Source organism: Pan troglodytes, chromosome 3, assembly GCF_028858775.2.
Source record: "Pan troglodytes isolate AG18354 chromosome 3, NHGRI_mPanTro3-v2.0_pri, whole genome shotgun sequence".
Lineage (NCBI taxonomy): Eukaryota > Metazoa > Chordata > Mammalia > Primates > Hominidae > Pan > Pan troglodytes.
Genome location: NC_072401.2, coordinates 82,454,364 through 82,481,625, shown reverse-complemented (window position 1 = coordinate 82,481,625; position 27,262 = coordinate 82,454,364). Strand labels below are relative to the sequence as shown.

General features: G+C 39.9%; 1 protein-coding gene across 20 annotated transcripts in view; it reads right to left on the bottom strand.

Moving 5' to 3' along the window:
• The window catches only part of FRYL (FRY like transcription coactivator), a 280,599-nt gene extending 253,609 nt beyond the window's left edge, over positions 1-26,990 (bottom strand). For 16 of the 20 annotated variants that reach the window (XM_063808895.1, XM_063808899.1, XM_054683156.2 and 13 more), the window contains exon 1: positions 26,739-26,990. The gene's annotated coding sequence lies outside the window, so the exon portion shown is untranslated. The remainder of the gene's footprint in view (positions 1-26,738) is intronic. The other 4 variants (XM_063808903.1, XM_063808901.1, XM_054683158.2 and 1 more) reach the window with 3 other exon arrangements.
• Between the last annotated feature and the right edge of the window lie 272 nt (positions 26,991-27,262).

The window sequence follows — 27,262 nt, the reverse complement described above, 5'->3', positions numbered from 1 at the left end:
GAGAAAAGAAGGATTTCAATTTGAGTCCCTTCACAAGACTAGGAATCTCCTCTGAACATATTCTAGGTGACTCATTTTTTAACTGTTGTTATTGCAATATAATTCATATACCATAAAATTCACCAATTTAATCATCATTTTAATTGGGCTCTTTATCTTTTTATTACTGAGTTGTAAGAGTTTTCTCAGTACAAGTCCCTTATTAGATATGATTTGCAAATATTTTCTCCCATTTTCACTTTCTTGATAGTCTCCCTTTGAAGCACAAAAGTTTTTAATTCTGATGAAATCCAATTTATGTCTAATATTTAATCTTCTGTTGTCTGTGCTTTTGGTGTCTTATTTAAGAAAGTTTTGCCTAACCCAAAGTCACCAAGATTTGCTCATATTTTTTAAGAACTTTATAATTTTAACTTTCTCATTTAGGTCTATGATCCATTTTGTTCATTTTTATGTATGGTATGAGAAAATAACCCAAATTCATTCTTTTGCATGTGGAAATCCAGATGTCTCAGTATCGTTTGTTGAACAGATCGCGCTTTTCCCCCACTGAATTGTCTTGGTGCCCTTGCCCAAAAAAATGTTTAGTTAAAAAAAATTCAAGGGACCATAAATGTAAAGACTTATTTGTAAACTCTCAATACTATTTAATTAATCTATATGTATTGACACTTTTTAAAAACTAAGGTAAAATCCACTAACCATCTTAAAGTGTGCAATTGAGTGGCATTAAGTACATGCATTATATTTTACAACCAACACCTCTATCTCTTTCCAAAACATTTTCATCACCCCAAAAGGAAACCCCATACACATACTAAGCAGTCACCATTCTTCCTTGTTGCTGGTAACCACACCACAAATTTGTGTCTCTATGGATTTACCTGTTCTGGATACTTCATATCAATGGCATCATACAATATGTGATTTTTTTAAAGGTTCATGCACTTTATAATAGTCAGTACTTCATTTTTATGGCTGAGTAATACTCCATTGCATGGACATACCATATTTCGGTTATTCATTCATCAGCTGATGGACATTTGGGTTGTTTCTACATTTTAGCTAACGTAAATAAGGGCTGCTATAAACATTCATGTACAAGTGTTTGTTTGAATACCTGTTTTCAATTATCTGGGAGTATATACCTAGGGTAGAATATTTGAGTCATATGACAATTTCACATTTAACTGAGAAACCACCAAACTGTCTTCCACAGCATGTGCACCACTCTCCATTCCCACAAGCAATGTGTAAGGTTCCAATTTCTCCATATCTTCATTCACACTTGTGATTTTCTGGGGTTTTTTGGGTTTTGTTTTTTTTTTTTTAAATGAGAGTCTCACTCTGTTGCCCAGGCTGGAGTGCAGTGGCATGATCTTGGCGCACTGCAGCCTCCGCCTCAGCCTTCCAAGTCGCTGGGACTACAGACATGAGCCACCATGCCTTGCTAATTTTTGCATTTTTAATAGAGATGGGGTTTCACCATGTTGGCCAGGCTGGTCTCAAACTCCTGACCTCAGGTGATCCACCCGCCTTGGCCTCCAAAATGCTGGGATTACAGGCGTGAGCCACTGCACCCGGCCCTGAATCGTTTTCAATTGTGACAACTGGAACTGAACACAATACCCTGGGTGTAGCATTGTGTACAGAACTGTGTACATTGCAGAATAACGTAAGACTAGCACTCTCCCTCTTCTCAACCTCCTCCTTCTATTAGTCTAGACTATGATTCTGTGAAGCCATCTGGTAGTCACATGTTATATCCAAATTGAGTTTATTAATTAAAATATTGACGTTGTTTATATTCAGTCACATCTGCCTCACCCTTGTAACTGTGCAGTTGGTTTTTTAACCCATGTATGAAACTTCACATCCAGCTCCACGCTAAGTTATCCCATTAGCCATGGCCCACTATTTCACTCAGAAATACTATTTCCATTAAGTTAACCCTAGAAAATTCATTTCTTCCAGAAATTTGATACACATAGCCTCAACATTTTCATTCACATCATTACAAAAAATAGACAGTGAATTTCCACATGCCACTAGAAATTTCTCTCCAGTTGTCACCAATTCATTACTCATTAACTTTTGAGGTATGCCTCAACCAATCACATTTCTACCTAATTGTATGGTCATCCAGCCAACATTATTCAGCTGACATTATCCCCCTTGTCAGAGAGAAACGTTGCAAAATCTCCAGCTGAAATCCAGTTATACTGTACCTTATATGTTCTCCTGACCCACACTCTAATAATCCTCTCTAAAAACAAGGCTAACCTAATTGTCTTTATTGAGGCCATGTGATACTTTTCTTTAAAAATGTAATCAAAGCCAATGTTTTCAGTACATAAAGCACAAAGACCTTAGATTAGATCATACTAGGCTTCAAAACATACTGAGATTTTTATACCAACATCAAAATAAAAAAACAGTATGTATCACTCAAGGCAACACAAGGAATTATCTCATGCATTCTACTTGAGACTATCAAGACAAATGTGTCAATTTATTGCAACTTAAGTTTATAATTTGTTTAAATTCTACAAGTCTTTCCTCAACATCAAAAATTCAATTAAAAAAAAAAAAAAGAGGCCAGGTTTGGTGGCTTATGCCACCAAATCCCAGAACTTTGGGAGGCCGAGGGAAGAGAACTGCTTGAGCCCAGGAATTTGAAAACAGCCTGGGCAACACAGGGAGACCTCATCTCTATAAAAAATGAAAAATTAGCCATGCGTGGTGGCACATGCCTGTAGTCCCAGGTGCTCAGGAGGCCGAGGCGGGAAGAATTGGTTGAGCTGGGAGGTCAAGGCTGCAGTGAGCCAAGATTGCACCACCACACTCCAACCTAGGCAACAGAGCAAGACTTTGTCTCAAAAAAAAAAAAAAGGTTCCCCCATGTGTTTCCCAAAATACAATTTAATTGGTAAACTTTTGTTTCCAATAATGTAGATTTTATTAAAACCAATTTCCGTAATTCCTTTAAGAGCACATTCCTCACTCAAATCACTCTCACAACACTGTCAGATATTGTTCCAGTCTAAAATGACCTCTATTTTGCCCTTCCTGTGGTACCTACTGTCTCTGCCACTCACTCTGACACTAAGCCATCTGCTGTTTGGTATTTGTTGCTTGTTAACTGTCTGATAATTTGCTAATTGTCTACAATTGGATCCTTCAGAGAAGTGACTCCTCTCATACTATTCTAACTTTACCACAACCAACAAAGTGTTTATTAGAAGACACGCACTCAAATACTTACAGTAATTTATATCAAATATAATAAATCCAATGAAGAATTAAAATTGACAGGAGAAGTAGCTCATGCCTGTAATCCCAGCACTTTGGGAGGTGGAGGTGGCAAGTTTGCTTGAGCTCATTAGTTCAAGACCAGCCTAGGCAACACAGTAAGACCCTGTCTCTACAAAAAATTTAAAAAGTCCCCAGGTGTGGTGGCACACACCTGTAGTCCAAGCTACTTGGGAGGCTGAAGTGGGAGGACTGCTGAAGCCCAGGAGGCTGAGGCTACAGTGAGCCATGATTGCGCCACTGCACTCCAGCCTGGGCTACGGAGTGAGACTCTGTCTCTAAGGTGAAAAATCATCTGATACCTCCGAAGACATTTAAAGTTGTCTAGTTCATCTGGGTGACTGTAGTGTAGTGACTAATAGGGAAAGCAGGCTCAAGCAGAGGACTCCCCAAGACAAGGCAGCTCTGTGCATATTCCAAGGTAGTGGGAAAGAAAAAGAAACAGAAATGAACTGAAAATGAGAGGTGAAGAAAAATGTAAAAGAAACAGGCTGCTGCATTCCCTTTGAAAACTGGCACAAGACAGGGATGCCCTCTCTCACCACTCCTATTCAACATAGTGTTGGAAGTTCTGGCCAGGGCAGGAGAAGGAAATAAAGGTTATTCAATTAGGAAAAGAGGAAGTCAAATTGTCCCTGTTTGCAGATGACATGACTGTATATTTAGAAAACCCCATTGTCTCAGCCCAAAATCTCCTTAAGCTGATAAGCAACTTCAGCAAAGTCTCAGGATATAAAATCAGTGTGCAAAAATCACAAGCGTTCCTATACACCAATAACAGACAAACAGAGAACCAAATCATGAGTGAACTCCCATTCACAATTGCTTCAAAGAGAATAAAATACCTAGGAATCCAACTTACAAGGGACGTGAAGGACCTCTTCAAGGAGAACTACAAACCACTGCTCAATGAAATAAAAGAGGATACAAACAAATGGAAGAACATTCCATGCTCATGGGTAGGAAGAATCAATATCGTGAAAATGGCCATACTGCCCCAGGTAATTTATACATTCAATGCCATCCCCATCAAGCTACCAAAGACTTTCTTCACAGAATCGGAAAAAACTAAAGTTCATATGGAACCAAAAAAGAGCCCGCATCGCCAAGACAATCCTAAGCCAAAAGAACAAAGCTGGAGGCATCATGCTACCTGATTTCAAACTATACTACAAGGCTACAGTAACCAAAACAGCATGGTACTGGTACCAAAACAGAGATATAGACCAATGGAACAGAACAGAGCCCTTAGAAATAATACCACGCATCTACAACCATCTGATCTTTGACAAACCTGACAAAAACAAGAAATGGAGAAAGGATTCCCTATTTAATAAATGGTGCTGGGAAAACTGGCCAGCCATATGGAGAAAGCTGAAACTGGATCCCTTCCTTACACCTTATACAAAAATTAATTCAAGTTGGATTAAAGACTTAAATGGCAGACCTGAAAGCATAAAAACCCTAGAAGAAAACCTAGGCAATACCATTCAGGACATGGGCATGGGCAAGGACTTCATGTCTAAAACACCAAAAGCAATGGCAACAAAAGCCAAAATTGACAAATGGGATCTAATTAAACTAAAGAGCTTCTGCACAGCAAAAGAAACTATCATCAGAGTGAACAGGCAACCTACAGAATGAGAGGAAATTTTTGCAATCTACCCGTCTGACAAAGGGCTAATATCCAGAATCTACAAAGAACTTAAACAAATTTACAAGAAAAAATCAAACAACCCCATCAAAAAGTGGGCAAAGGATATGAACAGACACTTCTCAAAAGAAGACATTTATGCAGCCAACAGACACATGAAAAAATGCTCACCATCACTGGCCATCAGAGAAATGCAAATCAAAACCACAATGAGATACCATCTCACACCAGTTAGAATGGCGATCACTAAAAAGTCAGGAAAGAACAGGTGCTGGAGAGGATGTGGAGAAATAGGAACACTTTTACACTGTTGGTGGGACTGTAAACTAGTTCAACCATTGTGGAAGACAGTGTGGCAATTCCTCAAGGATCTAGAACTAGAAATAACATTTGACCCAGTCATCCCATTACTGGGTATATACCCAAAGGATTATAAATCAAGCTGCTATAAAGACACATGAACACGTATGTTTATTGTGGCACTATTCACAATAGCAAAGACTTGGAACCAACCCAAATGTCCATCAATGATAGACTGGATTAAGAAAATGTGGCACATATACACCATGGAATACTATGCAGCCATAAGAAAGGATGAGTTCATGTCCTTTGTAGGGACATGGATGAAGCTGGAAACCATCATTCTCAGCAAACTATCACAAGGACAGAAAACTAAACACCGCATGTTCTCACACATAGGTGGGAATTGAAGAATGAGAACACCTGGACACACGGTGGGGAGTATCACACACCAGGGCCTGTCATGGCATTGGGGGAGGGGGGAGAATAGCATTAGGAGATATACCTAATGTAAATGACGAGTTAATGGGTGCGGCACACCAACATGGCACATGTATACATATGTAACAAACCCGCGTATTGTGCACATGTACCATAGAACTTAAAGTACAATAATAAAAAAAAAAAAAAAGAAAGAAACAGGCTTCTGAGGCTCAAGTGAAAAGAAAATGGACACCTTTTTCTCTCAAAAAGGAAAACTAGATGTGTTGTAGCAGACAAGGGTTAAGGTTAGCAGGTTGTGTTAAGAAATAAAATGTTTATTTAGTTACCAATATGTATGTTGTAGGCACTATACCAGTTTCCCATTGCTTCTGTAAAAATGTACTACAAATGTAGTGGCTTTAAACAGCACACATTTATTATCTTACAGTTCTGGAGGTCGGAAGTCCAAAACAGGTCTCACAGCTAAATTCAAGTTGTCAGCAGCTAAGAATCCGTTTTCTTGGCTTTAGAAGTTTAGAGGGTGCCCCACTTCCTTCACTCAGGGATGCCTGCCTGATTTTTTGAATTTATTTTTGTAAGATGAGGGCTCACTGTGTTGCCCAGGCTGGTCTCAAACTCCTGGGCTCAAAGGATCCTCCCGCCTCGGCCTCCCAAAGTGCTGGGATTCCAGGTGTGAGCAACCCGCGTCTGGTCTTGCTGGTTCTGACTCTTCTGCTTCCACTTTTCAGGACCCCTGTGATGACATCAGGCCCACCCAGTAATCCAGGCTAACCCCCCTATTACAAGGTCAGCTGATTAGCAACTTCAATTCCATCTGGTGCCTTCATTCCTTCTGCCATGGAACATAACATGCACAGGTTCTAGGGATTAGGGTGTGGACATCTTTGGAGGGCTCCTATTCTGCCTAGCACAAGCACTATGTTATGTGCATCCTTTACATCTTATTTGATCCTCACAACTCTAAAGGAATTTTTTTTCCTCATTTTATATGTGTAGAATCTAAGGCTACCCATGGTATTTTTGGAGACTTTAAATAACTTGACCTGAAGTACAACAGAACCAAGATTCAGAGACTCCACCCTTCATCAGTCTATTTCTGAAGCCCTCACTTTTTTTTTTTTTGAGATGGAGTCTCGCTCTGTGGCCCAGGCTGGAGTGCAGTAGTGCAATCTCAGCTCACTGCAACCCTCTGCCTCCTGGGTTCAAGAGATTCTCATGCCTCAACCTCCCAATTATGGCATGTGTATTAATTTTCACTTTATATTCTAATTGTTCTTTGCTGTTATATAGAAATAAAATTCATTTTACACTGATTTTATAATCCTGTGACCTTGCTGAATTCACTTACTTGTTCTAATCATTTTTTTCTAGATTCTGAAGAATTTATCTTAGGGTTGTCTATACACATTATTATATAGTCTGCAAATAAAGAGTTTTACTTCTTCTTTTCCAATTCACATGCCTTGTGTTTTTTTGTTTGTTTGTTTTGTTTTTTCCTTGCCTTATTGCAAGCACTAGAACCTCCAGGGCAATGTGGAATACTTTTAGAATAACCTTTCTTGTTCTTGACCTTAGGGAAAATGTTGTCATTCATCATTAAGTATGATGTTAACTGTAGATTTATTTGTTTATTTATTTATTTAGAGACAGACTCTCACTCTGTCGCCCAGGCTGGAGTGCAATGGTGCAATCTCAGCTCATTGCAACCTCCGCCTCCTGGATTCAAGTGATTCTTATGCCTCAGCCTCTCGAGTAGCTGGGACTACAGTTGTGCACAACCATGGCAGGCTAATTTTTTTATTTTTAGTAAAGACAGGGGTTTCGCCATGTTGACCAGGCTGGTCTAGAACTCCTGGCCTCAAGTGATCCACCTGCCTCAGCCTCCCAAAGTGCTGCTATTACAGGCACGAGCCACCGCCCCCGGCCACCCTCGCTACTCTCTATTATTACTCTGTGTGTGTGTGTGTGTGTGTGTGTGTGTGTGTGTGTGTGTGTTGAAGTAAGAGGAAATATACAAAAAGTAAGGATCTTCTTGCTTTCTACTTCAACCAAAACCACTTTCTCCTTCTGTCTCCTTATATTTGAGATCCCTGTGTATAATTTTGTTTGAAAAAAATAATTTTACATTTCTACTTTTCACCATGCTATATTCCATGTAGGCTTTGGTGAATAAGAAGAGGCCATATATTAAGAAACAAGGGTAAAATTATGTGAAAAGGTGACACAGATGTGACTATCCAACATATTTATATAAAATTGTGGGTGCATAATGATGTTACATCAACGACTGATTATAATTGGTCCCACAAGATTATAATGAAGCTGAAAACTTCCTATAGCCTAGTGACACTGTAGCCATAGTAACGTCCAAAGGCAATGCACTACTCATGTGTCTGAGGTAATGCTGATATAAACAAATCTCTGCACTGCCAGTCATATAAAAGTGTCCAGTAATATCCTAGGCCCTCAGATTCACTTCACCACTCACTTACTAACTCACCCAGAACAACTTCTACTCCTGTAAACTCCATTCATAAGTGCCCTATATAGGTTTTTTAATCTTTTATGCCCTATGTCTACTGTGCTTTTCTTTGTTTAGATACAAGAAAGTATCTAAACATAGAAAAGTATCTAGACGAGTAAGTATCTAAACATAGAAATACTTATTTGTTACAATTGCCTACAATGTTCAGTACAGCAACATGTTGTAAAGGTTTGTAGCCTAGGAGCAAGAGACTATATCATACAGCCTAGATGTGTAGCAGGCTGTACCATCTTGGTTTTGAGTAAGTACATTCTATGATGTTCGCACAATGACAACAGTCACTAAGGACACATTTCTCAGAATGTATCCCCATTGTTAGGCGTACGGCTACATCTCTACCCAAAGTGATGACAGGAGGTGGGACCTTTAGGAAGTAATCATGTTATGAGGGTAGATTCCTCATGAATAGGATTAGTGCCCAGGAGAGGCAAGAGAGCTAACTAGCTCTCTTTCCACCAAGTGAGGATGCACAAAGAAGTCCAAAGTCTGCAACCTGGAGGAGGGTCCTCACCAGCATCCAACCATGCTGGCATGCAGATCTCAGAATTCCAGCTGCCAGAACTATGAGAAATTAATTTCTATTGTTTATGAACCATCAAGTCTAAGGCACTTCGTTATTGCAGCCAGAACTGATGAAGACATTCCCCAAAGTGTAATATATTGGCTTAGAGATTATGAACATTTTAACATATCTTGACACATAGAGCCTATTGTTTCGCAGGATCCCATCAACCATATGTGAATGTATGAATATCCTTCTTAAAAAAATGATTGCTGGGGTAATATAACTGACTTCCAAGTGTCTCTTCTCCTCTAATAATGAACTCTTGTGTTGCTTCTTGGCCTATTCCTAAACACTTGGGTAACAATAAATTCTATTTTTAATGTCCCTAAGGAAAGGTTATAGACACAGGATGGAAATCAGGGGAGGGTATGTGACAGATGGCAGAAGCTTTGGTGTTGAGGTGATTGGCAAATGTCTTTGATGTAACTTATACCTCTAAAGGAGCCATTTTTAATCTTTCTTGTGTGCTGGGCCCTGCTCTGAGAATCTGATGAAAACCACAAACCTCTCACTGGAAAAATGCACATGAACACACACTAAAATTTTTCATACAACTTATTTTATTGGATTTTAAATTGACCACCATCACATACCATATAAAACCAGTCTTTGCAAGGATTTTTGCATGTCTCATTTTTAGTTTTGTGCCAAAAGTTGCTCCATCCAGGAATAAAATCCAAAGTATACAATAAAACAAATCAAACTTTAATTATTTTCAACAAAAATATATCAAAATAATGATGACTCTGGCTATGTGACTTCTGGCATAAAAGCATGGTTCTAGGAAAAGACCCAACCTTTTATACTATTCTCCAGGGAAAGCTAGGAAAAATGCAGGTGTTAAACAGAGACAAGGCTCAGGTCCTAATAGTAAAGAAAGAATTATATTGACTGAATTTAATGACTTTCCCCAAACAACATTTTATATTTGTACAGATTTGTAAAAAAAAAAAAAAAAAAAAAAAGATATGGTTTCAGAAATTGAGAGATTTTGGATAAATTTAAATACTTGGAGGCCGGGCAAGGTGGCTCATGCCTCTAATTCCAAGCACTTTGAGAGGCTGAGGCAGGAGGATTGCTTGAGGCCAAGAGTTTGAGACCAGGCTGGGCAGCTTGGCAAGACCCTGTCTCCAAAAAAAATTTAAAACTTAGCTGGACATGATGACGTGCAACTGCAGTCCCAGCTACTCGGGAGGCTGAGGCAGGAGGATCGCTTGATCCCAGGAGTTCCAGGCTGCAGTGAGCTATGTTCACACCACTGTACTCCAACCTGGATGACAGAGTGAGACCTTGTCTCTTAAAAAAAAACTTGGAAAAAAAAGTCACACCAGACCCATGTTCCTAATACTTAATCATTCAAAATGTATTAAATTCAAAGTGGAGTACATGTACCCCTTAAAAGTAAGATGATCAAGGCAATGAGTAAAGAAAATCCTAGAGGATTACATGTATTTGTTATCTTAAAGTTAAAATTTGAGCTTTACTAAGGCCATGTATGATAAGCTCACAGCAAAGGTCATACTAAACACTGAAAAGCTTAAAGGTTTTCCGCTAAGATCAGCCAAGAAAAGGGTACCCACTCTTACTACTTCCACTCGACATGTACTAGAAGTCCATATAGGAAAGGTTGAAGTAAAACTGTATGTTTTTAACTTATATAATCTTATATATAGGAAACCCTAAAGATTCCACAAAAAACAATTAAACTAACAAATGAATTCAGGTTGGACTTTGTGGCTCACATCTGTAATCCCAGCACTTCGGGAGTATGAGGCGGGCGGCTCACCTGAGGTGAGGCGTTCCAGATCAGCCTGGCCAATGTGGTGAAACCCTGTCTCTACTAAAAATATAAAAATTAAGCCAGGCATGGTGGCAGGTGCCTGTAATCCCAGCTACTCGGGAGGCTGAGGCAGGAGAATAGCTTGAACACAGGAAGCGAAGGTCATAGTGAGCTGAGATTGTGCCACTTAACTCCAGCCTGTGTGACAGAGCAAGACTCTATCTCAAAAATAAATAAATAAATAAATTAATTAATTAATTAAATAAATTCAGTTAAGTTGCAGGATACAAAATCAACAGACACAAATTAATTGAAGCCAGGCACCGTGGCTCACACCGGTAATTCAAGGACTTTAGGAGGTCAAGGCAGGAGGACTGCTTGAGTCCAGGAGTTCAAGACCAGCCCAGTGCAACAAAGTGAGACCTTGTCTCTACAAAAAATCAAAAGGTTAGCCGGGTATGATGGTGTGTGCCTATGGTCCCAGCTACGTGGGAGGCTGACACAGGAGGATCACTTGAGCCCAGGAGGTCAAGGCTCCAGTGAGCCATGATCATGCCACTGTGCTCCAGCCTGAACAACAAAGCGAGACCCTGTTTCAAAAAAAAAAAAAAAGAAAGAAAAGAAAAGAAAAAACATTAACTGCATTTCTATACACTAACAATAAACTATCTGTGAAAGAAAACAATCCTGTTTACAACAACATCAAGAATAATAAAATACTTACGAATAAATTTAAACAAGGAAGGGATAGAGCTGTATGTGAAAGAAATTGAAGGTGACACCATTACATAGAAAAATATCCCATGTTCACGAATTGAAAGAATATTATTTTGTAAAAACGTCCATACTAATCAAAGCAATTTATAGATTTGGGGCAATCCCTATCAAAATTCCAACGGCATTTTTCACAGAAATAGGAAAAGTGATTTTTTTTTCCCCGAGATGAAGTCTTGCTCTGTTGCCCAGTCTGGAGTGCAGTGGCACCATCTCGGCTCACTGCAACCTCCACCTCCCAGGTTCAAGCAATTCTCCTGCCTCAGCTTCCCAAGTAGCTGGGATTACAGGTGCACACCACCATGCCCAGCTAATTTTTGAATTTTTAGTAGAGATGGGGTTTCACCATGTTGGCCAAGCTGCTCTTGAACTCCTGACCTAGTGATCCCCCCACCTCGGCCTCCCAAAGTGCTGGGATTACAGGTGTGAGCCACCATGCCCAGCCAGGAAAAAGATTTCTAAAATTCATATGGAACCACAAAGGGCCCCAAATGCTAAAGCAATCTTGACCAAAAACAACAAAACTGAAGGTATCACACTTCCTGATTTTGAACCACATTAGAAAGCTATACCAATCAAAGCAATATAGGATTGGCATAAAAACAGATAGAGACCAATAGAACAAAATAGAGAGCCCAGAAATAAACCCATAAATATAGAGTAAACTAATTTTCAACAAAGGTGCCAAAAATGTACAAGGGGGAAAGGACAGTCTCCTCAATAATGGTTTGGGAAAACTGGATAGTCACATGCAGAAGAATGAAAGTGGATCCTTATATTACACATACACATATATCAATTCAAAATGGATTAAAGACTTAAACATAAGACCTGAAACCATAAAACTACTAGAAAAAGCATAGGGGGAAAGCTCCATGACACTGGTCTTGGCAATGATTTTTTTTTGGATTTGACACCAAAAGCAAAGGCAACAAAGCAAAACAAGTGGGACTATGTCAAACTAACAAGTTTCTGCACAACTAAGGAAACAACAAAATGAAAAGATGACCTACAAAATGGGAGAAAATATTTACAGACCATATATCCAAAAAGAGGTTAATTTTCAGAATATATAAGGAATTCATACAACTCAATAACAACAGTAAAAAAGCCCAATTTAAAAATGGGCAAGGTACAGAATAGGTATTTTTCCAAAGGAAGACATATAAACAGGCCAATAGGTATATAAAAAGGTGTTCAATATCACTAAACATCAGGGAAATGCAAATCAAAACCACAATGAGTTATCTCACATCCAGAATGGCCAGTATCAAACTATAACAAGTGTTGGTGAGGATGTGGAAAAAAGGGAATGCTTGCATACGCTGGTGGGAATGTAAATTGGTACAGTCATCTGGGAAAACAGTATGGAGGTTCCTCAAAAAATTAAAAATATAACTGCCAAATGATCCAGCAATTTCACTACTGGGTATATATCCAAAGTAAATAATATCACAATCTCAGAGAGATATCTGTACTCCCACGTTCACTGTGGCATTATTCACAATAGCCATAATGTGCTGTTGTGAGTTTGGTTTGTGAGGAACTACACACGATGGCTACAATCTCTGTTCCCTGAGAAGCTGCAGGGGCTAGTCAGAGTCCACACTCCTGAGACTTTTACCTTCCTTCAAGACACAAATAAAAGAGGTCAGATGACAGCTGTCAATAAAAGAGGTCAGATTCCAGGCCCCAGGAATCAGTGACTTTTGGAGACATGCTGGTATATTTCACTAAGCAGAATGGGCCAGCCTGATGCCTACTCAGAGGCCCTTGTGCAGGGATGTGATGCAGGAGGGCTCTGAGGCTGTTGGCCTTCCCAATATCACCCACTTCCAACCAGCTCTGATCTCTCAGCTAGAGCAAGGCAAAGAGCCATGATCCACCCAGTCACAGGGGGCCCTGAGTAGGAGGAACCGAGAGCAGACTCACAGGATGCATCTCAAAACCAAGAAGATTTACCTACTCAACTGAAACAATATCACATACAATACAATTTAAAATTTCTCAAAATAATCAGTGCTAGGAAGTCAGAACAAAGGCTTCATTCTTTTTTCTTTTTTTTGTAAAGGCATTCATCAAGTAGTACAAAGGCTTAATTCTTTACACCTTTAAATACCAGTTTTCAAAGTAAGGAGGTGATTTAAGAGTCACCTTAAATGATGTCAAATTAGCATTTTCTTCTGTAGATTCATAGATTTCCATAGATTTAATGTTTTCAATTCATTAAAATTATGAATTTTGATGTTAAAAAACAGATGAATAGATAAAAAATCATAATATATATCTATATATTATATATTATATTATATATTTTATATATATAATATATATAAAATATATATTGTAATATATAATAAATATATATCCACTGTATTCGTCTGTTCTCACACTGCTAGAAGACATATCTGAGACTGGGTAAGTTATAGAGAAGAGATATTTAAGGCTTATAATTCTGCAAGCTGTACAGGTTTCTGCTTCTGGGTAAGCCTTAGGAAACTTACAATCCTGGCAGAAGATGAAGAGGAAGCACGCACCACCTTCACATGGCCAGTAGGAGAGAGAGGGGGAAGGGGGATGTGCTACACACTTTCAAAGGACAACAGCCAGATCTTCTGAGAACTCGCTCACTATCACAAGAAGAGCAAGGGGGAAATCTGACCCCATGATCCAATCACCTCCCACCAAGTCCCTCCCCCAACACTGGGGATTACAATTTGACATGAGATTTGGGTGGGGACACAGAGCCAAACCATATCATGCACATAAACACACAACAGAATATTATTCGCCTTAAAAAAGAACATCCTGCCATTTACAACCACGTGGATGAACCTGGAGGACATTATGCTAAGTGAAATAAATCAAACACAGAAAGATGAATACTGCATGATCTCACTAATATATGGAATCTAAAATTTAAAAAGCCAAACTCAGAGTAACAGAGTAGAATGGTGGTTGCCGGAACCAGTGGGTGGGAGAAAAGGGGAAATATTGGTGAAACGGTACAAACTTTCAGTTTATAAGATGAGTAAGTTCTGAAAACCTAATGTACAGCATGCGTTTTCTCATCTTGGGTGGTGGGAAGCAGCGTGGTAGTGGTGGCAGCAGCAGAGGCTTCTTCATCCAACTTCCTAATCCTGGATTGCAGCTACGGGTCCATTCTCCAGTCTGTAGAGTATCCAGAGGCAAGGACGCCAACAGCACAAGCTCTAGATTCCAGCACAGCCCCAGCGGTGCCCTCAGAGATCCCCTTGTGGGTAACCTCTGATTGATTTGGAGTCAAATGCGGCAGTCCACCCTAAAACTGCTGCTTGGCCCTTCTAATAATTCTGTAAGCACCTTGCATTAAACCTCTTCTAGCTTCAAATACTCAGGGATGTTTCTTTTCCTGACACTGAATACAGTACGTAAAGGTTTCCTAAAGGAAAGGTGGCAGTTGCACACCCTGAGGGATGCCTTGTGATGTCCTCTCATTTGTTCCCTTCCAGCATACTGCAACACACTGCAGCTTACAGGTGCCCAACTAAGTAGATTTACAGATCTCATCTGAATTGCGATAGCACTCACAAACGGACAAATGGATTCTTAAAAGATTTTTACAAAGAAGGACAGATTACACATAATATTAACAAATCAAAATACAAGCAAACAAAACGAAAATCGTAGCACTAGCAGTTGCTCTGTTACCAATATTAGTGCTTTATCAAAAATTATAAGGTAAAAAAGTGATTATTTTGTAAAACATAAAACTTTCAGAAGAAAACAGAGGCGAAAATCTTCAGGACCTAGGACTTGGTGAAGAGTCCACAGACTTGACACAAAAAGTACAATTCAGCCGGTTGCAGTAGCTCACGCCTGTAATCCCAGCACTCTGGAAGGCTGAGGCAGGCAGATTACAAGGTCCGGAGTTTGAGACTAGCCTGACCAACATGGTGAAACCCTGTCTCTACTAAAAATACAAAAATTAGCCGGGTGTGGTGCCGGGCGCCTGTAATCCCAGCTACTCAGAAGGCTGGGGTAGGAGAATCACTTGCACCCAGGAGGTGGAGGTTGAGTGCGCCATTGCACTCCAGCCTGGGTGACACAGCAAGACTCTGTCTCAAAAAAAAAAAAAGGTACAATTCATAGAACAAAAAAATTGATTAAATGCATTATATGGCTCGGCACAGTGGCTCACGCCTGTAATCCCAACACTTTGCGAGGCTGAGGCAGGAAGACTGCTTGAGGCCAGGAGTTCAAGACCAGCCTGGACAACACAGCGAGGCCCTGTCTTTACCAAAAACAAAAACAAAAACAAAAACAAAATTAGCTGGGCATGATGGTGGTGCAGGCCTGTAGTCTCAGCTACTCTGGAGGCTGAGATGGGAGGATCACTTGACAGGTGGTAGAGGTTGCAGTGAACCATGATTGCACCACTGCACTCCAGCCTGAGTAACAGAATGAGACCCTGTCTCAAAAAAAATAAATAACAGATGGACTATATGAAAATGCAAACATTCTGTTCTATGAAAGATCTATTAAGAGGATAAAAAGACAAGCTTCAGATGCAAAGAAAATGTTTACATACCACATAACTGGCAAAGAACTTCTATCTAGAATATATAAAGAATCCTCAAAACTCTACAATAAAAAACAATCCCATTTGCTCCTTAGGGAAACAGTTAATTTAGGGAAAGGCATATTAAAACCACAACATTATCAATACAATACTATTAGAACAGTTAAAATATAAAATAATGATAATACGAAATGTTGGAGAGGATATAGAGAAACTTTCATATCGATGAAATGGAACTTTCCATATATTGCCGGTGAAAACATACAGCCACTTTGGAAAACAGTCTGGTAATTTCTTATAAAACTAAACATACACTTACAGTATGACCCAGTAATTGCACTCTTGGTCATTTATCCCAGAGAAATGAAAACCTAAAAACTGCACATAAATATTCCCAGCAGTTTTTTAGTTAACAGCCAAAACCTGGAAATAGCTCTTATGTTCTTCAGCAGGTGAAGAGTTAAACTATGTACTCTGCTACGTTCATACAATAAATACTACTCAGCAATAAGAAGAAATAAGCTATTGAGTGAGACAGGTTGGATGGTTTTCTAGGACTTTACACTAAGTGAAAAAGTCAATCGCAAAAGGTTACATACAGTATGATTCCATTTATGAGACATTCTCAAAATGACAGAGTGAAAAGAGAATTAGTGGCTGCCAGTAAATACGGAAAAGGAGGTGGGGGGAACCTTGAGCTTCACGAGGGAGTTTCTTGGCAGTGGTGGGACAGTTCTATATCTTGACTGTGGTGGTGGCAGTTATACAAATCTACCTGTACATACACATACAAAGGCATATACAAAAATTTTATCAAATTGCATAGAACTGTACACACGCATATACATACAAATGAGCACATTAAAAAACATGAAATCTGAATATTAATGATATTGTATCAGTTTCCTAGTTAAGGTTATTAATATGTTATCTTATATAAGATGTTACAACTGGGAGAAGCTGAATGAAGGTGACACAGGACTCCCTGTACTATTCTCGCAACTTCCCATGAGTCTATAAATACTTCAAAATTTAAAAAAAAATGTTTAAGTGATGACATTCAATCACATTTTTCTTATTTTACAAATTACTAATATTTTAAGTAGGATCAAAAACATGGAACTAATATATTTTAAATTATTTGAAAATGTTTTTCATCCTTATCACATTTTTTTGTTAATGTCTTTTTTATTTTTTATTTATTTTTTATTTTTTTGAGACAGAGTTTCGCTCTTGTTGCCCAGTTTGGAGTGCAATGGTGCAATCTCGGCTCACCGCAACCTCCGCCTCCCGGGTTCAAGTGATTCTCCTGCCTCAGCCTCCTGAGTAGCTGGGATTACAGGCATGCACTACCACGCCTGGCTAATTTTGTATTTTTAGTAGAGATGGGGTTTCTCCATGTTGGTCAAGCTGGTCTCGAACTCCCAACCTCAGGTGATCTGCCCGCCTCAGCCTCCCAAAGTGCTGGAATTACAGGTGTGAGCCACCACGCCTGGGTTAATGTCTTATTATGAACATAATTTATAGTATATAGTTTACAATAAATAAGCATACAGATATTAGGAATGAAGACTCAATTTTTTATACTGCTGAAATAAAATTTTTGCAGACTTCTGTTACAGAGGCTACAAAATTCCAAGCTACTATCCATCCCTTAAAATTTTTACCTTGGGAAGAACATTAGAACAGGAAAAATGTTAGAACAGGAAAAATACTAAACTAAGAAGTTCTTTTTTTGTTTGTTTTGTTTTTCCTTTCAAATCTACACCTGCAGAAAAAGAACAATTCTAAACAAGTCACAATCTCATTCTCATCTATAAAATGCAGAAATTCTACTGTATCATTCCTAAGGACATTCTAGCTCCAAAAACATTAACTCTAAGGCAGGAAAAGGTGAAACAATGAAAAAATGCATGACAAACTGTAACTAGTATTTACTGAAAGTATATTAAGGGTTCAGTAGTATCAGGAATATTACATACAAGACATGGTCTAAATTCTATCAACACAAATACAGAAAAATGCATCTATAAAGATAATTTTACCTCAAAGAAAACAGATTAAGATCCAGTTTAAACAAAAATATTTAGGTAACAGACACATCTGGCTATTTTACAAGCAATCTCATAGTGCTTTAAGACTTTTAATATCTGCTCTTTGAATTATATTGTAACAAACAATATACCAGTAGATCTAAGTATCCTAGTATACATGCTTAGGGTTTTGATGGTTCTTACAAGAAGTACACTAGCCAGTCATTCTAACAGGAAAAACAGTTCTTCTCCATCCACTTGAGTTAGACTTAACGAGACAATTTTTAGAGGTTTATTATTCAGAGGAAGTTAAACATCCACAAGGTAGCATCTACCATCCTGTTATACCATCCTCGGCTATCCAGAAGCATCACTTAGCCAAAACAGAGTCAAAAACCAGAAAAAAAGCACGAGTCCTCTAAGCAGTAAAAAACAACAAGTCCCTAGCACTAAAGCTCCATGCACAGGAAGTCTTCTGGTTCCTCACCCAGAAGAACATGCTGTCATTTTTATCCACCATTCAGCAAGTACTGTATGGGGTTCTGTTCCCACAGCACACTGAAAACATCAAATTATAAAGAGGAGACTACTATGGGCAGGCATAATGAGAGCAAACAAAGAGATAACAGTTAACAATAAAGTAATAAGCAAATCAACCCCCAAAAGCAGACATGATTTAGAAAGGAATGGTTTCACCAACACACAAACAAAATATGATTCTCTGTACATTGCTGGCTGAGGACACTAATTGGCTAGAGTTCCTTTTGCAAATAAATTGTTGTGAGTTCACTGACATCCCAGACATATGAATGTCACTAAATCTATTGACTACTTAATAAGTAAGGTATACGTATTAATAATGTATATGTACCATCTTTTAAGGTGGAAGGATGCAGATTATATTTTGAGAATTTTTTGTAATTGTTTCCATTAACTATACTTTACACTTCTACAGGCTAGCAAGTCTTTGTCTTTTTAAGATTATTTTGAACGACTATTTTTGATAGTAATTCACTTGATAGTCACATGAGACCTGCCGGTAAAGGCAACAGTGAGCCGTGATTGCACCACTGCACTCCAGCCTGGGCAACAGAGCAAGACTCTGTGTCAAAAAAATAAATAAATACCTTTCTAAACTTGGATCTACATACATCAAGGGATGATGTACTTGAATCTACTCATACTATTTATACACATTGAGAGGGATCAAGTTACACAGGAATGTACATTTATTAAGATGCACATTCATCAAACTAATATTTTTTAACCAGTATTATAGATGGCATAACCCATCTTAAGTTTTAAAATGGAAAAATAAAATCACAAATTATCTTTCCAGCATTCTTTACTATTGAACTAAATTAAATCACATCTGAAGCTTACCCTGAAATGAAGAGACCTACCAAAAAAAAAAGCAGAACAAAACAAGAATTCTGAGAAGTGGAAATACTACACTGAAATCCATTCAGGCAACAAAGAACACGTGAGTGGTTTATATCCTAAAAAGCAAGGCTGCACTGCAGTAAGTAAACAAACTAATGTTCCTTTTTCATCAACTTTCAGATGCTTTTAACAACAACAACAACAACACTTTTAACCTTTCTGAAGTATGGACGCTGAAATAGAGGTGTATCTTACAACTACTGTCATCCAACAGTGGGATGTAGTTGGTGAAAACGTTCAGTTGATTCCTCCTGGAAAGATCAAGGAAGCACCAGCATCAAAGTGTCTTACGTTTGATCAAAAATAGTCACTCAAAATAGTCTTAAAAAGACAAAGAAATGATCAGAAGCCTGTAAAAGTATAATCAACAGAGACAACTACAGAAAATTCTCAAAATGTAAACTGCATCCTCCTACCTTAAAATATGGTACATATAAATTACTTATCACACTACTTAGCAAGTAGTCAACAGATTATCTATTATTATTATAAGATGCAAGATAAAGACTAGTAGAGCTGATGAAAGTATCTGTGATCATAGTGATCAGCCAATCAATAAGCACTTATTAAGGGTCTACCAAGTCACTAGCAATATGCAAGAGTAATGCAAATCCATCATGATTAATCTACAAAGCACTATTTTTTTAACCAGTAAGGGGCAAGTGTCACATCACATTCATCAACGACTAGAACTCAGTACTTTTAACTTCCTTTAAAGCATTGCCCTTTATTTGAGTCCAGTCTGCAGAACTCGAAACCTAAATTGTTTACTTGAAAAGAGTCATCAAATGATTATGTTAGTATAAGGAAGTGTTACCAGAATGAGTCTAATGATTTTCATAGGGGAAAAAAAAATTTTCCTATTATTCTCCAGGCTTAGGTAGAATAATGATGGGTTAAATTTTCTCTTAAAACCTTTCTACGGTGGCTCACACCTGTAATCCCAGCCCTTTGGGAGGCCAAGGCAGGCAGATAGCTTCAGCCTAGGAGTTCAAGATCAGCCTAGGCAACATGGCAAGATCCTCTTTCTACAAAAAATAGCTGGGTGTGGTGGCACATGCCTGTGGTTCCAGCTACTCACGGGGCTGAGGTGAGAGGATCACTTGAGCCCAGCTGGTGAAGGCTACAGTGAGCTGTGACTGCACCACTGCACTCCAGCCTGGGAAACAGAGTGAGACTCTGTATCAAATAAATACATAAATAAGTACCTTTCTAAACTTGGAGCTACCCACATCAAGGAATGATGTACTTGAATCTATTTACAGTACTTACACACATTGAGGGGGATCAAGTTACACAGGAATGTACATTTAATAAAATGTTATTTTTTATTTATATAGAATGTCCAAAATAGGCAAATATAGAAACAAAGAATATGGATCAGTGGTTGCCTAGGGCTGGGGATGGGGTGGGGATGGGATGAAAAAGTTCTAAAATTAATTGAGGTTATGGTACACAACTCTGAAATAGAATAAAAACCACTGAATTGTACATTTTTAATAGGTAAATTATATGGCATACGAATTATATTTCAAAAAAGCTGTCACTTTAAAATTTTAACTCTTCACAAAACTTAACATATCAAAACTGCTGCATTATGGTCAAATTCCACAGGACCTACTACCCCTCTGTCAGATATTATTCCTGGCCCAGTCAACACACCATCACTGACAGTGTTACATGGTCCCTTTCTTAACACTCCAATCTTTCCCCCACAAATATAAAGACTGAATGGGAAAAGGAGGGTGGTAGGGGGATCTATTTTGTCAAAGTTAAAAATATTTCACACTGAATTTTAATACAAATAATTTTTTTTTTTTTTTTTTGGAGACGGACTTTGCCCTGTCACCTAGGCTGGAGCACAGTGGTGTGATCTCGGCTCACTGCAACTTCCGCCTCCTGGGTTCAAGCGATTCTCTTGCCTCAGACTCCAGAGTACCTGGGACTACAGGCATGTGCCACCACACCCGGCTAATTTTTTTGTATTTTAAGTAGAGACAGGGTTTCACTATGTTGGCCAGGCTGGTCTCGAACTCCTATCCTCAGTGATCCGCCCACCTCAGTCTCCGAGTGCCGGGATTACAGGCGTGAGCCACCGCGTCCAGCCAATGATTTTTCAAAATAATATTTTTCGTAACAAAAAGCACAAATCCTGGTAAAGACATGTATTTATTATAGCATTTTGAGCTTAAAAGAATGTATTACTACTATGTCAGCAAAATATGAGTTATTTGCTAGGATACCCATGTAGTCTCATAATGATATTCTTTGAAAGGCATGATACCTGTAAAGTATAAGGAAAGACACAACTACGTTTGCAGAATTTCAGAAATATTTCGCCCCACAGGAACAGCAGTGTTTGCAATCCCAAAAAACAATTCTAAGCTAACAAGTTTAATTCAAGAGGTTCCATGGACCTTAACCCACCTCCTGTGGAAGACAAGGTTTGTGTGCTAGGCTATTTTGGAAGAGGCTATGCAGAAAAATAAACAAATGAGTGAATAATAAGTTCACCAAAGGGTGCACTTCATCTAAGCTACCTTTAATCCACATGTTCCACTCTGCACTGGTCTATTTAAGGTTCCTGCTCAGAGGAGCTCATAACTTGTGACAGATACAAACTTAATCTTACCCTCAATGCCTAGCATGGTACACACTATAGATGCAGTTCTCAAAAGTCTGCTAAATGAAAGATTTTTTTTCAGCTGATTAGGCCGCCTGGCTGCTTACAGCTGGGTTTTCTATTTAGGATCCTTTGGAAACCCTTTCTGCCCTCTGGGGTAGCTTAAAGAAGCACGTGGAACAACAGACTCTTCTCACCTACTTCACCAGCCTAAACTGTAGCCCCCTTTTTATAATTAGCAACTTAACGTTTGAGTGTTTCCACCATGAACAAATCTACATTTCTCCTTGGGCTACTATGAGGAGTGCCCGCTGGGAGTCTCAAAGCAATTTTTAATCCTCTCTCTCTCGAGAAGAATAATCAAGAAATAAGAAGAAATTAAAGTGTGTACTCCAAAAATATTCTGAGGTAAAGGCAGATAAACTGTTCAGGCACACAGGTTTTGATCAGTTTTTGCAGAGTATGAAGTCTACATTTTGAACACAAACATACTAGTGGCAGCTTTGTATCCTAAGAAAAGGTAAAAGGAACTAGAATTGCCAGAATTACTAGGCCTGGAGAAATTATTTTTAAAGATAAGTATATAAAAAATGATTAGTTTTCTCCACTCCCAATAAATGTAATTTACTAACTAAAATTTGCAAGCATGAGAGACAGTTTAAGACAGTCCTATACAGAGGTTAAAAAAAAAAAGGAAAAAAAAAACCTGAAAGAATAAACAACCACTAACAATGTTATAATGTGATAGGAGCAGTGTTATGTGACACTTTTCGTTTCTTTTTTTTTTTTTTTATAAATAGAGTCAGAGTCTCCCTTTGTTGCCCATACTGCTCTTTAACTCCTGGGCTCAAGCCATCTTCCCGCCTCAGCCTCCCAAAGTCCTGGGATTACAGGCGTGAGCCACCATGCCCAGCCACTTTTAATTTTGAAATTATGCATTTCTTTCATATTAATATTTTACAACAAGCATGTGAAACTTTGATAAGCAAAACCTTTTTCTCCTTTAAACATAAATACACACTTTCCAAACCCAAATAAAACTAAATTTAAACTTCTTTACAGTAAGTGATTTTCTAGAATACTGGTGGGCTATTAAAACTGCCCAAGTACTTTAGGCAACAGTAAAAATGAAAGGGCTCTAACTTCTGTTAATTTTAGCAAACTCCACAATCTAATAAAAGAAATATACACACAGCCATACTGTAAGTCAGACCGTGGCTTGTACTGTAAGAGGATTTTACAGGAGCAAAAACAAAGAACAATCACCTGGGATTAGGAGAACAGAGGAAGAGCTTGCAGACAAGGTGACATCTGAGCAGGGCCAGATGGATGATCCCTGTCACTATGTAACAATAGTTGAAATTCAGAGCACATACTCTGTCTCCCCAAAATATTTTATACATAAAAATAGCTCGAGTAGACAACATATACCCAGTCCACCCCCAAAACTACTTTATTAAAAAATGTATTTAAAAATATATTTTCTAAAATCTGCTAAAGCCATGAAAACTTGTCCACTTCAATCATTTCAATTACATGAATCCTGTGTCACTGTTACTTTGTACTTGTTACTGCACTGACATACCCACTGTCCTTTTCCTAAGAATCGTAATTTTGCATCTTCTCATTAAACTGTATACATCTGATTTGCTGGCTCTGGGTCTAATTTAAAAAAAAACAAAAGCTATTTAGAGCAAGACTGTCATCCAGTTCTACTTTATCTCCATAAATACTCTGTCATCGGTTTCTACTTTACATAATACCCTTTAAATAAAAGTATACTCAACAGATCTTATTGACACATAAAACCTAGTCCTGAATAATTGTGAATAATTGTGACAATGTGTTCACCATCACAAAAGATGTCTGTGGAACAGATATTATAAACAAATCACAATTTTGTACACAGAACAAAGAACCTCTAGATTGACATATCTTCCCCCAACAGTAAGCCAATTGCTGGCCTTTAGTATAAAATGTTCAGAAAGGTGTTTATTTAAAAAATTAAATAACTCAAGCGGTCTTTACAGGACATTACCTTTTTCTGTCACAAAGACCTAAAATAAGACATTTATTGGGTACTAAAAAGGTCCGAGGTGATACAGTGAATCTGCACAGAAATGGAGGATAATTCTGGCTCCCAAGGATCTCAAGAAACAGTTCATAACTCAAGAAATGTGTGCATATAAAACAATGTGTTTAAAACAACGTAGAAAGCACAAAAGAGGAAAAAGTCTTTTTCAGGAAATACAGTCTAGATATTTCAAAGATAATTATTTCTGAATGTTTTATTTATATGTGCTCTTCTAAAAGTTGAGAAATTCTTTTATTATTTAAATAAATTGGTAAGTAAACAAAGACAGACATTTAAAAACTTGCTTTAACCGTCTCCTTTTATTATGAGATGGGAAGGAAGATTATGCCTAGCTGCTTGCCTGACATCCTTATCACAGAAATGGATCAAAGAAAAAAACAAAAAAGAAGAAATATTAGGTGAAACAATGCCAGATACCATCAAGATTACTACAAACGGCCAAGCACGGTGGCTCAGCCTGTAATCCCAGCACTTTGAGAGGCCAAAGCAGAAGGATCGCTTGAGGCCAGGAGTTGGAGACCAGCCGTCTATACGAAAAATTAAAAAGTGAGACCACCATCTCTACAAAAAATAAAAATTTTAGCTAGGCGCAGTCGTGCCAACCTGTAGTCCCGGCTACTACAGAGCCTGGGGTGGGAGGATCACTTGAACCCAAAGAATTTGTTTTTGTGTGTCTTTATTTCCTAAATTCTGTGAGAAGAATAGATTTTTCTTTCAAACATTATCTGATATTGGCTTCCAATTTCCCAAGTAGTTTCTCTATTGTTACTGCTGAGCCTGTGAATTTACAATGTTCCACACCACTCCGAAGTTACTAGACAGTAAATTAATCGATGAACACTTTAAAAAGTTGGACTGCTTTAATAAAAAAAAAAAAAAAACTGGGTCACATGTTCCAACAGAATTCCCTCTTTTAGAGAACTAATTTTACAAAATAATTCAGAGTGGAAGACAAGACACGATGGAATGCTATTTTTGATAATGAGTAGCAGAAAAAAGACCAGAGAATAACACACCCACTGCTACTTTGTTTATACGGTTGTAACTTGCACATGCAAGTACTCTACAAAGTATTGCACAAGAAGAAACTGTCAAAAATGAATGCTTATGAAAACATGCTTCACTAAGGCCTCTAACAAGGAATGTGCTATCTCTGATTTCCTCGGCAAGTATTGACAGATTAAGCAGAGTGATAATGCTCAAGATGAAAAGACGTCTTATACTAGTTTTATCAACAGTAAAAGCTGTTGGTACTAATTATAATGCCTGTAAATTCAGTAGCAGAATCAACTTTACAGACGATATCTCCTAGGCAGCACAGCATTTTATAAAACCAACTTTACTTCCATCAAAACCCTTTTCCCCCCCTAATCCGACAGACCCTGGCAACCTGTCTTGCTGTGTCTTTTTTCCCCTACCCTTCCAAAAGAACCCCAGCCGGTGAATCGAAGTAATATTTTCCGCAGTTCAAAGGTAAGGGCAAACTCAGCTCTACTAAGAACTCTTGCTCCTCACCAGCACACACCCTAACCCCCACCCCCTTTTTTTTTCTTTTCAAATCTTGGCCTAGGAAAGATTAATGCTCCCGTATCATTGCAAATCCACAAAAATGCGATTTTAGGTGGCGAGGAACTAAACTAGGATGGCAGGAAAGACCGGCAGCAATCAATCATTTCGCCCTAGAAACCAGCCTCTCCAGAACGCAGGAAACCAGGCTGTGCCCAAAGAACCTGCCGCCCGGAAGCAACAACTTCCATCAAACGGCAAATAAAAGTTGCAAAGAAGAGCTCAGCGCCCAGGCACCCTGCCCGGTGCCGAGGCTGAGAGCAGCAGGCAATCTACAGGCCGAGTCAGCTCGCGGGCGGTGGCCGCGGTGGCCGCAGGGCTGGCTCCGGCTCCGGAAGACTCCGGGTCCCGGGGTGCGCCAATGGCCCGGGGCTGCGCGGGCACAGCGCCCGCACCCCTCCCCAGGACCGCGAGCAGTGGGCGGAGAGACCAGAGCAAGGGAAAAGGCGGACAATGCCCGGCTGGGCTGGCGCGCTCCGCCGGTCCCCGCCAGCCCTGCCCGCCGGGGCCCGCCAGCCGCCGCGCTAAGTTTGCTCCTCAGCCCTCCCTTCCCAGCCGGGGCGGCGGAGCCGTGGTCGCCGGTCTTCCTCCACCTCTGCCACCGCCTTCCTTCCCGCGGGGCGGCTCCCGCGAGTCGGTGGCGAGGCGGCGCGCGACCAGAGCAGGACGCGCGAGAAGACGGCGCGCGAGGGGTACCCGGGCGCGCGCGAGAAGAGCCAGGCACTGGAGGGGAAGGGGACGTGCGGGAGAGACGGGCGCGCGGCGCTGCCGGCGGAACCGCCGGAGCTCGGGCGGGCTTTCGGTTGAGGCTGGGGTTGCGCCGCGGTTTGGTGTCCGTTACGAGCGCCGGCCCGGGCCGCGCCGCGCCGCTTGCCAGCCATCCTGGACCGCCTTCCCTCGGCGCCCACCAGGAAGGACAGCTGGCGAGGGCCGACGACCTCGTCTCCCGCCCAGGCTGGGCTGCCGGCGGCGGGCATCCCGGCGCCTGCCCCGGGGCTGGAAGAGAAAGTGAAATGAAGCGCCTTTCCCCAGTCAACACCTACCCGTTCCCAGTCCTAGTACAGCTGCCTCGCTCCTCCAGCGCCGCCGGTCCCCGCCCTCGGGCCCCTGGCTCCGTTCTCTTGACAATGGCGCGTCCCCTTTAAGGAATAATCCGATCGGAACCGATCTGTGGTTAAACCTCCCTCCGACTCTGATTTTAACCGGATTTCTCTCTCGCTCTCTCCCAGAGCCCGACGGGCGCCCGGCTGTGCTGCGAGGTCTTCCCACCCCTTCCCTACCCCGCCCACCCCCTGGCCTTCCTGATTGGCGAGAAACACTACAACAGGAACAGCAGTCCTCGCCCTCCACTGGCCTGGCCAGCCGCCGCTCAAAGTTGCTCCTACCTTCTCCCCGCCCCTTTTCCCGGGTTGGTCCTCCCTCTAATCATTCTCTGCCCTCGCCTCTAACGTTGCTTTGGAGCCCTGGCAGTCAAGGCTCACCCTCCCGCCTCCGGAAAGCGAACTTTATTTTTATTGGTGAAAGGACATCTTCCTGTACACTTGATTGGGCAAGGAAAGAGCTAGTC